We start from the raw sequence: 13,961 nt of genomic DNA, 5'->3' as shown, positions 1-13,961 counted from the left end.
CAAACATATTGTTAAACTACCGTATATACTCAAGTATATGTCGGGCCTTGAAATCAGAAAAATCTGTCATAAAATCAGACCCCGACTTATATGCCTGTTCCAAAATGTGATACTTAATTTTTTTTTTTTTTTAACATGTTCTTGCCTCCTCCAGTCTCGCATCAGTTTATCAGACACATCGAATTTTATTACAGCAGCGCAGTTACCAATTTCTTTCGCTAGTTCAATGACCTTTAATTTAAAACTATCTTCATATTTTCTTCTGATCGAACACTCCATAGATAAGGGATGCTCTTACGATGAAGGTATATGAAAGTGTGAGATACAAAAAACACAAATCAGTGCAAACGTGTTTTCAGAATAGCTTGGGTATTACCGTGTGGTCATGTAGCCACAGTAGAGAGAGAGAGAGAGAGAGAGAGAGAGAGAGAGAGAGAGGGGGAGAGCATGCACTGATACAGCACATTGCCGCACCCACATAGAGAGAAAAAAAGGAAGTGTGCTCTGTGGTTACTCTCTCAAGTGGGCGTTTAGCATATCATAATCTCTTGGACCAATAGTGTGAGTTTTCCACATTCAACTTATACGACCAACATTATAAAATACCAGAAATTATACGATAAAATCAAGTCCCGACTTATCTGCGAGTATATACGGTAGTTGTACTATACATCCAAGACAGGTTGAAATCTAAATAATTAACATAGACCTCCCTGGTAACTCTTTTAGTGCACCATGCAATACATATGCCTCTGTTATATGCCATTTGGTATGGGATTCATAAAAGCAGTGTCAGTATTTGTGATGTGCCATTTGTTGGAATGACAGATGTAATGCAGTTCATTACTAAAAATGTTTGTGATGCGCCATCTTTTGGAATGACAGAGCCAGAGCAACCACACTGCTACAATGATAGCCTTTTTTAAGGTGGATGAGACACATCCAGAAAACATTCTCCTAAATAAAAACAGAATGTGCCCAGAAATATATGAGTATTTGAATGGAAGAAATGCCAACATGCCTCATTTATGGGTCAGGAGTACAGTTTACTCACTGTAGACTAAAGATTAAAAAAAGTTATAGAAAAGTGACTAAAAACATTATCAAGAGGAGAACATGCCTTGGACGTTGATACTGCAATACAGGAGTAAATAACAATAAAACATAAAAATCAGCACACACTATTGAGAATAAAGCAGTGTACTGAGATCTTCTGAAGTGAAAGTGCATTTGTGGCACCACTACTGAGTTCTAGAAAGTGTGACTTAAGACTTGGTAACAATCAGTCAACTCAACTGTAAGTTTCTTTCAGGTACTTTCAAAAATCTTATGTTTAAGAGATATGGACTAAAGACTTAATTCATAATAGTAACGCAAACCTACTTCAAATTAGAATGAAGTACTTGACAAGGTTACCCACTATCACCAATACTTTTTGCATTAGCCATGGATCCACTGGCTATTCATTTCAAGGGGCAACCAGAGATAAAAAGGATTATCAGAGGAGGACTCAAACCGAAGATATCACTATATGTAGACAACATGGCACTCTATATATCATACCCACCATTGTCTCTACCATTAACCTTAGACATGTTAGGAGTGTTTCATAAGGTCTCTGGTTCGAAATTAAACTGAATCAAAGTGTGCTTTTCCCAGTAAATTATCTACCACATCATATTACAGTTTACATATCTGGGGTAAACATAAAGTTGTTTTCCAAAGAAATAATAACTACAGTTTGTAATAGACCCCTCACAACTAACAACAGAACATCGATTGGTATGAATTTTACATCTTTAGAGTTGGAATCTGCTGTCTAAGACAACGACTCATTTGACATTGTAATTAACTACCTGAAATTAAAAAGTGCTATTAAAGATCATGTATATGATATACTAAAACACGTAATTAATTTCTTTATCACCATTACTGCTGAATATTATTTTAAGATATTTAATAAAAAGTGTGGTATCTTTGTGAAGTAAATAAATCTTAAAAATGTACCAACTGTCAAATCAGTTAACAAAGCACCTGATTGTTATGCCGTATATATAGTACATTTTCCAAATCAATCATACTTTGATAATTTTAGTGACAAGTGTAATGGGACACTTGTAGGCATATTTGTTACAGATCGGCCTTTCTGTTTGTTAAATGGTGTTACCTTTACATCTGAGAAATCCTAAGATTTAGGCAAAAACAACATATTCTTGGCAGAGGTTTATGCACATCTGGTGTGATGAATTTGGGAAACGAATGCAGCCCATCAGCGCATTCGGGAAGGGCACTTGGAAGATGGTCAGTATGACCAGGCAGACCCGTGACTGTTAGAGACTTTTTGCAGAGAACAAAAAGCTTTTGTTCAGGCCATACAGATGGTATATCTTGCAGAAAATAGCAAAAACAAATCACAAACAATCCCTCTGTTGCCTCTTTCCTTCACAGTTGTCTGGGTGGGATGACCAGTGTTTTGTTTGTTTTGGACATCTGCAACTTGGACAGACGGACAACATTTAACGTTTCTGTCTGCAATGTGCATGTATGACGTGGTTTGAAAAGGCAGAAGAGTGGAAAGTCATCATATCCTATAACCAGAACTCCCAACAGAAAAATCAGAGCATGAGGGATGAGCAGAGGAAACATGTGCATCTGATCTGCCCTAACAGGTTAAGTGAATCAAATCTCTTCATTAATTAACATGAGGGCTATCACTCCATCCATTTTTCAAACATGCTTCATCATCAACAGGATTTACATGCAGTGTGTGAAATACCCTGTAATAATTAGGGGTTCCCATCACACTTACTCCTGTGCTGGCTGAAATCTTACTCTTACAATACCTTAAGCATGGAGCAAGCTATTAGTTCAAATATGGGTATTTTAAGCAGATGAATAAACAATCTCCAAACAAAAGCCACTCGACTTTGTACTGCTGAGCAGCACCTCACGGAACGGCCACTATTCTTGAGATGTATGTACTTAAATTGTGTGTGTGCAACACCAAAATGGCTATCTCACCATGCGGATTAAGGTAATTGCATTCCTTGATCAATTCAGCATCCCACCACAGACCAGCACTACAGCTTTACTTGGTGAAGAGCATGGAAGGCAGAAGCAGGTAATCACAAGGGTAAAGCAGTACTCTGGCAACATAGATTCTGTTCGTCACTTTCTTCTGTCACACTTTTCAGCATCACTGAGACATTGTCATGGGGTTCCTATTTATACTTCTTCTCTGAAACTCTCCACCATGTTTCCCAAATCTTCTTGAGGCATGTCAACAGACACATTTCCCCTCCCTGGCCCTCAAGCATTTAGTCCTGCTTAGCCAGTAAAGAGCCATCTGCTAAACGTGGGACTCCCCACAATACTGATTTTCAGATTTTCAAAGGGGATGAGGCAAATAGTTAAATGGGGATGGGGGGTCACAGACCATGAGAGGCTTTTTAGATACGAAACTGAAGTTGTCTTACATACTTATTATTGTATATTTAGCATGAGAATTATTTTATATATTGGCTGGTTAAATGCACACACAACAGCAGCAGCAGAACCAAGAGTCACTGCTGGCACTGCATAAAGATTAGTGGTATGTCCTCCAAAAGAGGTGCAAATCAGTAGCAGCCAAAAAAAGGGAGATGGTGTGAACAAATAGCAATGTAAGAGAATATGCAAAACAGTTCATGGGTTAAAATCATGTAAACATTACACAGTCTGGTCACCAGGGGCACTGCAGCTTTTCAAACTCCTGATAAAAAGATTCAGACACAAGTTCCAATGAGAACAAAACTTTTTTTGTGTGAAACTCTTCTCACAAGTGTTTCCCACACCACAACCACAACTCTGATTCTATGTATCTCTCTCCTCTGCCTCTCCAGGAAAGCTTTGTCTTCCTCCTCCTGACTCTGGTTCTCTGAGCCACTTTTATGTAAAATCTGGGAGCACTTCTGGTGTCCTGAAACTGTGCCTCGGGGTGAGGCTAGAGCCCCACAATGTAGGACTTGCCTGTTTTCTCAGTGCCCCCTGGCAGCATCCATGGAACCTAGCAGGGCTGAGTAAATGAAGTACCCTATGGGAATCCGCGGTGGTAACGTAACTAGGTGGGGCTGCCACCTAGCGTTTTGGGGAGACAATACTCTGAGTGAATTTTCTTCCCCTGCTCTTCCACGCCATTGGCGTAATGTTTATAAAAGAGCTGAACAACGCAATTGTCCCATCATTCGCGCTTGGGGCTTCGATACAAATAAAGCGTTTCATCAAAGCTGCATGTCAATTTGGGAAATCCCGTAATACAAATATATCAATTTAACAAACGCCTTTATCCGAAGCGACGTACGAGTAGTAAAGTACAGTTAGGTAAACATCTGCCTTATTGCTTTAAATTATCCCAAACTGAAACTGCATTATTAAGCCTACAGGTATACGTTTGGCTGTCTCCGTCACAGGAAGTCGATCTGTCTGTGCAGGCGCCACTTTAAAGTTAGGCACGCTTTTCCGATCGCCCAGCTTACCATCGCTTTGCGGATATGTCATGGCATCTCGGAGAACCTGACGTTCGGCAAAAAAAAAAAAAGGATTCAGAATTTGCATGGATGGCAGCGCCAAACCGTAATGTCTTAAATTGGAGCTGCCATGTTTCAGAATGTAGCGGTTTCCGATGTAAAAAGGCTAACGTTCATGCAGGTACTGCAAGCCTGAATGTCTGTTCGAGGTCCGATCTTTCTCTGCTCTGGACAGTATTTAGTCAGAGTTGTCCCTCAATGTCGATTTGTCGTTGGGCATTTTAAACATTTTGTCGGTTTTCTCAACCTCTTAAAACATTGCAGCTCAGACCAGCATTTCTGACAGCACCCTTTTGTCCTTTGATTTGATTCTCTGCTCATAATTATTACAACTTCAAAACATTAACTAATTACCTAAGTTGGACTTTGCCAATAATTTGTTTCTGACACCAAAGAAGCCTGATCCTGTTCAAGAAACGAAGATATGTGCAGTTATCCACAAATTTCTTTTTTAACTTTAATTAAAGGCAAATAACAATCCATACAATCAAATCAAACATAACAAAAAACAGATTTAGCCCGTTCTCTGTGAACACCTATTTACGTTATATTGATTTTAACAGTAATCCACAATTCTGGAATGTTCAGCTAAATGAGCATACCGTAGATTGCCGCCACCTAAAACCATCTCGCACGCTCTTTTGCGACTCGCGCCAATCGGTCGTGTCGGCCCGACTCCTTTACCTTAACTGCTTTCTTTTTTCTGCGTCTGATAGGCTCCTGTCCCAGTTGACCCACCCCTATCCATTTGATAGCGTATGTCAGAAATTGTTACTGCACGTTTATATGTCTGAATATTTGTCTTCTTGTTTATCTCTTTTTTTGAAGTAATGGGATGCGCAGCCAACTACAGTACTTGCATCTTAAACGACCACCGGAAGTGTCATGTAAATCACTGGCAGAAACGTGGGCGTGTTTTTTTTTATTTAGAGGTTTTCATTTTTGGCTTAGCGTATTTTTAAGGACGATAAGATAATTTTCCAAGCACGAAGAAGATACAGTATCCGGCTCTTCTGGGCTACAATATATTGACTCCAATTTTGTGTGTCTCGGAGCAGGGGGACGAAGACGAAAGTGGTCTTTACGAAACAAGGTGAGGAGGCAGTGGGGCCACACGCCCTTACACATATTCACCGAGGTTAACGGCAATTTTGGTAAGCGGAGATTTTTCATGTACTGAGAACTGTTTGGTCGGTAGCATTTCCCACCAGTAGGTACAATGAGCTGTTAACATTACGCCACGATAAAATACATTCATTCAGACCCCCTTTGTGTGTTGCGTGTGACTGTGGTACATTTCATATCGCACATGCAAGAATTATTCGTTGTCATAATATGTTTCCATTTTACACCCTTTTATTTAAGGAAGAGAGATTTTGTTGTTAAAGTTGGCGGAAAATACTGAAGACGCAATGAGTAACACATATATGTTCTTACCTGGGCTTAGTGAGGTAGTGGGCAGTATTTGAACTCTGTTGCAATATCAATTGGGATTCGTTAAACACAAAATCTTAATTCTGCACTCTGCTCTTGTGCAACCTGATTACTATTGCAAAAGACGTGACTAGCAACGTTTGCTAAAAAGTTAATACTTAAGTGAATTTCTTTCGATATTTACGCTTTCACGAGGTGGAGAGTTAGGGACACATTTAGACAGAATGCCTGTGCAGTTTGCTAATCACAGAATCTGTCGGCCTTCTTTCATGGCAACTTTTCTGTTTGCTTAGTTTATGCTAAAACGCTGGTCATTATCGCTCGACAATATGGCTACTCTAGCTCACTGTGGTCTCGAATCATATACATGGGGAAAGAATTAGTAAAAATTTAGTTTAAGCATGTAGGACAAGTTTTAAACCATCATTTTTTAAACTCAGTGCTCTCAAGTTTTACTGTTATTTTTTGTGATTGTGGTCTGATTCCCGATCTAAAACTTTTTTGACGTCATCACCATTTACAAAGGTGTTCTGTGACTTTTCAGGATGCTGCACACCAATGGTTTCCCAAGCCCTATTCAAAGTTGAGTGTTGGAATTTCCCAGGGATTATGTGACGCTTTCAATCATATCAATGTCTTTTTATAAGCATATTATAGCATTTTCAATTAAGCGTTTTGCAGGAAAAATATGTTTGACATCATTTTCTTTTACTGTTGTGTGAGGTGATTGCTGTGTATTCAGAATGTCTTCTGTGACTTTTAGCGCTTTTAATTCTGGCGATCGCAATACTGAGGAGCAGGTATACAGAGTGTGATCACTATCAAAAATAATCATTTACGCCACATTTACATTTCACACGTGTTAATTAAGCTTGCGCATCTCAAAGTTACGCTTGCCTCTGAAAATTACAAGTAAAGATCTCAAGCGTGAACGAACTGTCATCGCGACGCGAGGCATGAGCCTGTGGACGCTACTGCTACGCAAGTGTTGTACTGTATATATTTGCGCGCGTGCTTGAGAAGGGTCTAACTTCTGCTTGTAATACCTATGACATACAGTAAATCAGATAATGCCCATAACGTCAGTCACAAAACGCCCTTTGACTCGGATAAGCGTCATACAACTCCAGTCTTAACCATAGTGTAACGGATCCCTAATGTTAATCATAGTCTAATACGGTGCGTGTTACGTGACTGACGTTGAGGGCGTTTCGTGATGTTGGGGCATTTAATGACCATCCAGGTCATCATAGGTACTGGGTCTGCCATTACACTCTGTTGGCGTGCTTTCCTTCCCCACACTATGCGACTCTTCAATTCCACCCGGGGGGTGGGTTGGGGTAAACGTTAACAGTACACAAGTTTATAGACTGTTATACCTGCCTTGCATTTTTTAACTTGCACTGCATTTTTATTACTCTTTAATTAATATTGTTTTTATCAGTATGCTGCTGCTGGAGCATGAGAATTTCCCCTTGGGGTTAATAAAGTATCTATCTATCTGTGTAAATCTGGAAGATTCCACCAGGTGGCAGTGCGAGATATCATCACAGTGAGAACACGTTCGGCTTCACTGTGTTGTGAATTGCCTGAAACATCCATTAAATTCTGAGGACACCTTGCCACAATATCTCTGAAAAGGATTTATGTTTAATGATTAAATCCAACAATCCAGAGATGCTCCCATTCCAGCTAGCGTTGGACATGAGGCAGAAACAATCCCTGGACAGGGCATCAGCTCATCGCAGGGTGAAAACAAGCACACACATACACTAGCATCGTTTTAGCATCACCATATCCTCAAACCTGCATATCTATGTAAGGAAACCTGAGCACACTGTGGAAACCTACCAGGAAAACATGCAAATGTGACTCCCTTTGAGGAACTGGAGGCACAAAATCCTGGAGAGAAACAGTAGGGCGATGATACATGATCTTCATGTTAAGATCACGGAAGACACTTAAAATACCCGTGAGACTAGAGAGATTGGCCATGGAGCGTCTCACTGGAACCTTAAAAATGAGACTTTGTGCCAAGAGATTGACCCAGGACCGTCTCACGATGACGTAGAACATGAGATTCTTGCAAGACACGCCCTACTTACAAATAAACAAGAGCACGGGCAGCCAGCAACACACTCAGTCGTGTTTTGGCTTTGAGCACACACAGATCCAGGGCTCTCAGCGCATATAAAGCATATAAGGACAATACGTTATAAATGAAATGTCGACGACTAAACAAAGAAGAAAGCAGTGCGGAGAAAATGACTCAAAAGCATTGGAGAGACGAAAAAGAAAAAGAATAATCTAGGTGCAAATTCAGAAAATAAGAAAAGTAATTATCAGCCCAGAACAAGTGAAATTGAAAAAAAAAGCACGTTCAATCCGGACGCTGGCGCTATGCACATGCAGAGCAGGTTAGAGATTATGAAAGCAGTGGAATTAGAAAGGCTCAAAAAATAAAAAGTTGGTGCGATACACATGTGGAGAAAGTTAAAGAATATGAAAGAAGGAAAATTAGAAAGTATAAAAAAAGAAAGTAAAGATCGCAGGAGCACAAACAAACGGAAATTATTACTCGAAAAAGGGAAAATAATCACCACGGACCAGGTGTCACTGAAACAAAAAGCAGGATAAAGCGAGGTCAGAAATAAAAGAGAGTAGAAAACAAAGAAAAAGTCATAAAAAGGTTAAAAAACAAGGGGTCCAAACAAAGGCAGAACAGGTTAGAGATAATGAAAACTGGAATTCAAAAGATTAAAAAAAAAGTAGGCGCGAAACACTGAGTCTCAGTACTTTTAGCAACACCAGCTTTATTAAGCTTGAAACAGCAACAGGGAGGTTATTTAATGTAGCAGGATCTGCCACTCTTCTATACACAGATACAGCAGTCAGGGAGGGTCGTGGCCAAATAATACTGTGCCCTGCGCATTTATAATGTTCCTTGTTCCTTGTATCACCCATCGACGGCAGGCGCTTATAGCATGTCCGCAATCTTTTCGGATTTGCCTATACGGCAAACTGCAAAAGCGCTGGGAGACTGCGATTACTTTGGGACACTCTTCCGCATGTCGTCCCGTTGGGTGGAATCACACAAGAGTTTAGAAACTCTCTCACACCAGCCATGATTGTTTTTAAAGGTAAAGTGCAGGTTAATTTGTTTTATTTATTTTTACTTTATATTTTGTACTAGCAAAATACCCGCGCTTCGCAGCGGAGAAGAAGTGTGTTAAAGAAGTTTTGAAAAAGAAAAGGAAACATTTTAAAAATAACGTAACATGATTGTCAAGGTAATTGTTTTGTCACTGCTATGAGTGTTGCTGTCATACACACACACACACACACACACACAGAGACACACATACATATAAACATATATAAATTGTGGTGGATTGCCGGCATGTTACTCCGGCCCTCACCCCCAGGCCGCCAGGAGGAGCCCTCCCTACAGCATGATCATGCCCCGAGTTCCAGCAGGGCACCATGGACTGTAGTGTTTATACACAGCCCTGCTGGATACCTTGGGGGCCACCAGGCGTCGCTGTAGGAGGGCTCATGGGCTCACATGTGCCCTATAACCCAGGAGTACGTCATAGTCGTGTGACGGGAAGAAACAACGTGCTCCCGGGGTGAAGAAAAGGACTGTTTGCCCTGACCTGGAAGGAATAAGGAATTGTGGACTGATTGGACAGGAACACTTCCGGGTCAGGGTGTATAAAAGGATTGTGGGAAGGACCAGACAGTGAGCTGAGCTGGGGGGTAGGAGGGCGAAGTGTCTGGACGAGGAGGAGAGAAAATTGTAGTATTGTTGTTTGTGGTTTATGAGTAGTGTAGAGTGCTTGGTGCACATTGTGATTATAATAAAGAATAATAATTATTATACTTTCATCTGGTGTTCAGAGTGGTACCTGAGGGTGTTAGAGGTGGACCACGCCTCTATCTGCTACAACATATACATATATACATATCTACATATACACATATCTCTCTCTCTCTCTCTCTATATATATATATCTATATATATATATATATATATATATATATATATATATATACATCTACATATATATATATATATACACATATCAACATATATATACACATACATACACACACACATATACATATATAGATATACACATACATACATATAGATAAATATATATATATACACACACACACATATCTATACTAATAAGAGGCAAAGCCCTCACTCACTCACTCACTCACTCACTCACTGACTTATCACTAATTCTCCAACTTCCCGTGTAGGTAGAAGGCTGAAATTTGGTAGGTTCATTCCTTACAGCTTCCTTACAAAAGTTGGGCAGGTTTTATATCGAAATTCTACGCGTAATGGTCATAACTGGAAGCTGTTTTTCTCCATTTACTGTAATGGAGATGAGCTTGAAACCCGTGGGGCAGAGTTTCGGTGACATCATCACGCCTTCCACGTAATCACGCAGTACATAGAAAACCAGGAAGACCCAAAAGCGCTGAAGAAAACATGCATTATATAATTGAGAAGGCAGCGAAACAATAAGAAGCGAAGCGAGTGACATATACAACCATATTCATGAGTTCTGCTACTGAAACAAAGCACGATGTAAACCTACACTTTAAATTAAGTTCATAGACAGGCTGCCGCTGGCGTTTGTAATTTAGTGCCTGCCCATATAAGGCCGTCCGTCAGCGGCAATCCAATAGCAAACTCCTACTAAATATTCACGGGTGAAGGACTGTGCTTATGCAGAGGAAGATGAGATGGTCAGGGTGGTGTTTGGCACAAACTCAGCGAAACTGCGAGAGAAAGTTTTAAGTGCCAGGACTAAGGTAACATTAAATACAGCCATGGACATAGCACGAGATGGCACCAGCACAGCTGGGAACCTTCGATGCATGTACACCGAGCGGCTCACGTGAACTGACGCAGTGCACAGATAAAAAGCAACAGTTCCAAAGAGCGCTGAACAAAAACGAATTACACAATTGAAAAGGCAGCAAAAATATGAAGCGTCTGATACATACAAGCATATTCATAAATCCAGCTACTGTGGAAACAAAGCACACGGTGGAAAAAGTCAATGTCCCGCTAAAGGAAGACAGTGTAAAAAAACCCATGCATGCAGTGTGTCAGGTCTCAGATAAAGAAGAAGACGAGCTGTTTATTGATGCAGTAAGAAACGAATCGATGAATGAAACCTGTCATCTTTACAACGATTGACAAACACGGAATGTAACTTGAACACAACACATCCTACAAATACGAACCTGATTGAAAGAAATAATGATAATCAAATCCTTGATGACAGCAACACTCAGTAACACTCACAAAACAAATACTGTATATTGACAGTCATGTTACGTTATTTTTAAAATGTTCCCTTTTCTTTTTCTAGCTTTTTTAACACACTACTTCTCCGCTGCGATACGCGGGTATATATATATGTATATATATACCCGATCTACATACTCGAATAATGGATACTTTATTCGCCATCAATGATTGTTTTGGTAAAGCCATACTCAGTGTATTCATTAGATGAACGGTAAAAAAGTAAGAGCGAGGGGAGGATGACTTATTGAGGCATGCAGGCTGTAGTGCGCGTCAACTCTATCTGAATTGCGCGATCACATTTGAAAAATATATCTTTTCAAGTTCTATTTAGTCCATATGTGTCAAACTCAAGGGCGGGCCACATCCGCCCAGCGTGTAATTATATCCGCCCCGAGATCATTTTATATACTGTATTATTGTTATTAATGCCCGGTATATGAAGCGCTGGTAACACAATAAACTACAGATCCCATAATGCAGCGCTTCAGCTGCCTTGCCGAACACTTACCACGTTAATCAAGTCTAGCTTATGATGCTGCAAGTTATTGCGGCTAGCTCACACGATGCTGAAGAGAAAAGTTGATTCTGAAAATAGAGCCTTTAAAACCGATGGGAGGCTGAGTATATGTTTACTGAACCCGTGTGTCTCATTTGTGGAGCTAATGTGGCTGTAATTACAGAATTTAATCTAAGACGGCACTATAAAACAAAACATCAGGGTAACCTGAAAGACCTGAATGCAATGCAGAAGATACAGAAAGCAGAAGAATTAAATAAGAATCTGACACTTCAGCGGACGTTTTACCCGTGCACAATCACAAAGTGATTTCAAGTGAAGCTGCTTTATGGGAGACACAAATGCACAAGTGCAACTTGCCCCACTTTCCCTGTTGCCAAGTAATGTTGAACCAAGTCGTCACTACGGTGTTCCCAAATATGCACTTTGCTGATAAACTGAGCGCACTGAGTTTGCACGGCGCTTTGGTGACTTTGAAGAACAAAAAAAGTCCGTCTACATGCGGCTCGAACCTTGTGCATGTTTGGTAGCACATATCTGTGTGAGAAGCTCTTCTCAGTGATAAAGACTAACAAAACAGCACACAGGAGTCGCCTCACTGATGAGCACCTGCAATCCATCCTGAGAATCTCCACAACACAGAACCTCACACCAAACAGAAACAAACCTGTGGCCAAAAAAAGATGCCAGGGGTCCAGGTCTGATAAAATGACATATGAGCAAAGACAACTGAATGATTTGATTTGTTATTGCTGAAAGGAACACATTTTATTTATATTTCCAGGTTTTGTTATGCAGCATGTTCATATTTGAATTTGTATAATTTTGACAGGATATATTTTTATGGAGAGCAAAATCTTTTGGGATATTTAAAATCTAAGTTTATTTTTATATAAAATTACATAAGAGTAAAGAAATTTGAATGTTTGTTCTTTTAACGTTTACTTTATTTCTAACTTGTATAATTTAGACAGGATATATTTTTATGGAGAGCAAAATATTATAAGTTGTTTAAGGTTTGAGTTGATTTATTCACGAATAATATTCCTGTCTGTTTTTACCATTCCTACCAAAGATATTTCTGTCCACTAAATAAAAATTCCTTCTATTTAAAATTTAAATAGAACTTGAACAAATACGATAGTTCATAATATCCACGCAGACTTGCACGTAAGAGCGGGAGTTATCCGCTTTAACAAGCAGCGTATTGCACTGATCTGAAATAGCTGTGTGTGTATATATGTAGATATGTATGTATATGTATATATATGTTTATATATGTAGATATATATATGTATGTATATATGTGTGTGTGTATATATGTGTATATTTTTAGATATGTATATATATATATGTTTATGTGTGTGTGTGTAAATATATATATATTTATATATATATATATATATATGACAGCATCAATCTCTCTCGTGCTGCCTGTGTGTCTGTGCGTCTGTCTCTCGCTGCCTGTGTGTGCGCGCGCGTGCCTGTGTGTGTGCGTCGGTCTCTCTCGCGCTGCCTGTGTGTGTGTGTGTGTTGCACTCTCTCACTCTCTCTCTCTTGCTCACTGCACAGGAAATGCACAGGGAGAGACTGAACTTGTACAAACCGAAAGGGAAACTGAATAACATTGAATAACACTGAGAAAACCTTGAACAACAGAGAAAACTAACACTGCAAGAGTTCGTGCTATAGCGCTAAGAACTGCTTGCTAAAAACACTTGTTTTTAATGAGTTTTAAGCATAGAGAAAAAAATGAACATTTGAAAAATCCGTATTTTAATAAACCACTAAGGAAAGTAACATTGCAGCAATGCATGCTACAAACCGATCGCTGTAAACAGAAGTGAACTGGAGGTTAAAATCCAATAGAAAAAAGGCTTCATTAAATACGAGGTTAAAACAATGCTCGAATCTGTCTCTTTAAAAGCAAGCCTGGTGCATTCTTTAACTGCCTTCTCTGCCTTATGTGCCCAGCACCCCCCTCCCCACGTGTGTGGGCGTGTCTCTCTCTCGCGCGCTGCACAAGGAATGCACTGGGAGAGACTGAACACATATGGAAATCGTTGACACACACAAACCAAAAGGGAAACTGTCTTGTTCGTATACC

The sequence above is a fragment of the Polypterus senegalus genome, chromosome 2 (genome assembly GCF_016835505.1).
Source record: "Polypterus senegalus isolate Bchr_013 chromosome 2, ASM1683550v1, whole genome shotgun sequence".
Taxonomy (NCBI): domain Eukaryota; kingdom Metazoa; phylum Chordata; class Cladistia; order Polypteriformes; family Polypteridae; genus Polypterus; species Polypterus senegalus.
Note: the sequence above shows the minus strand (reverse complement) of the source record.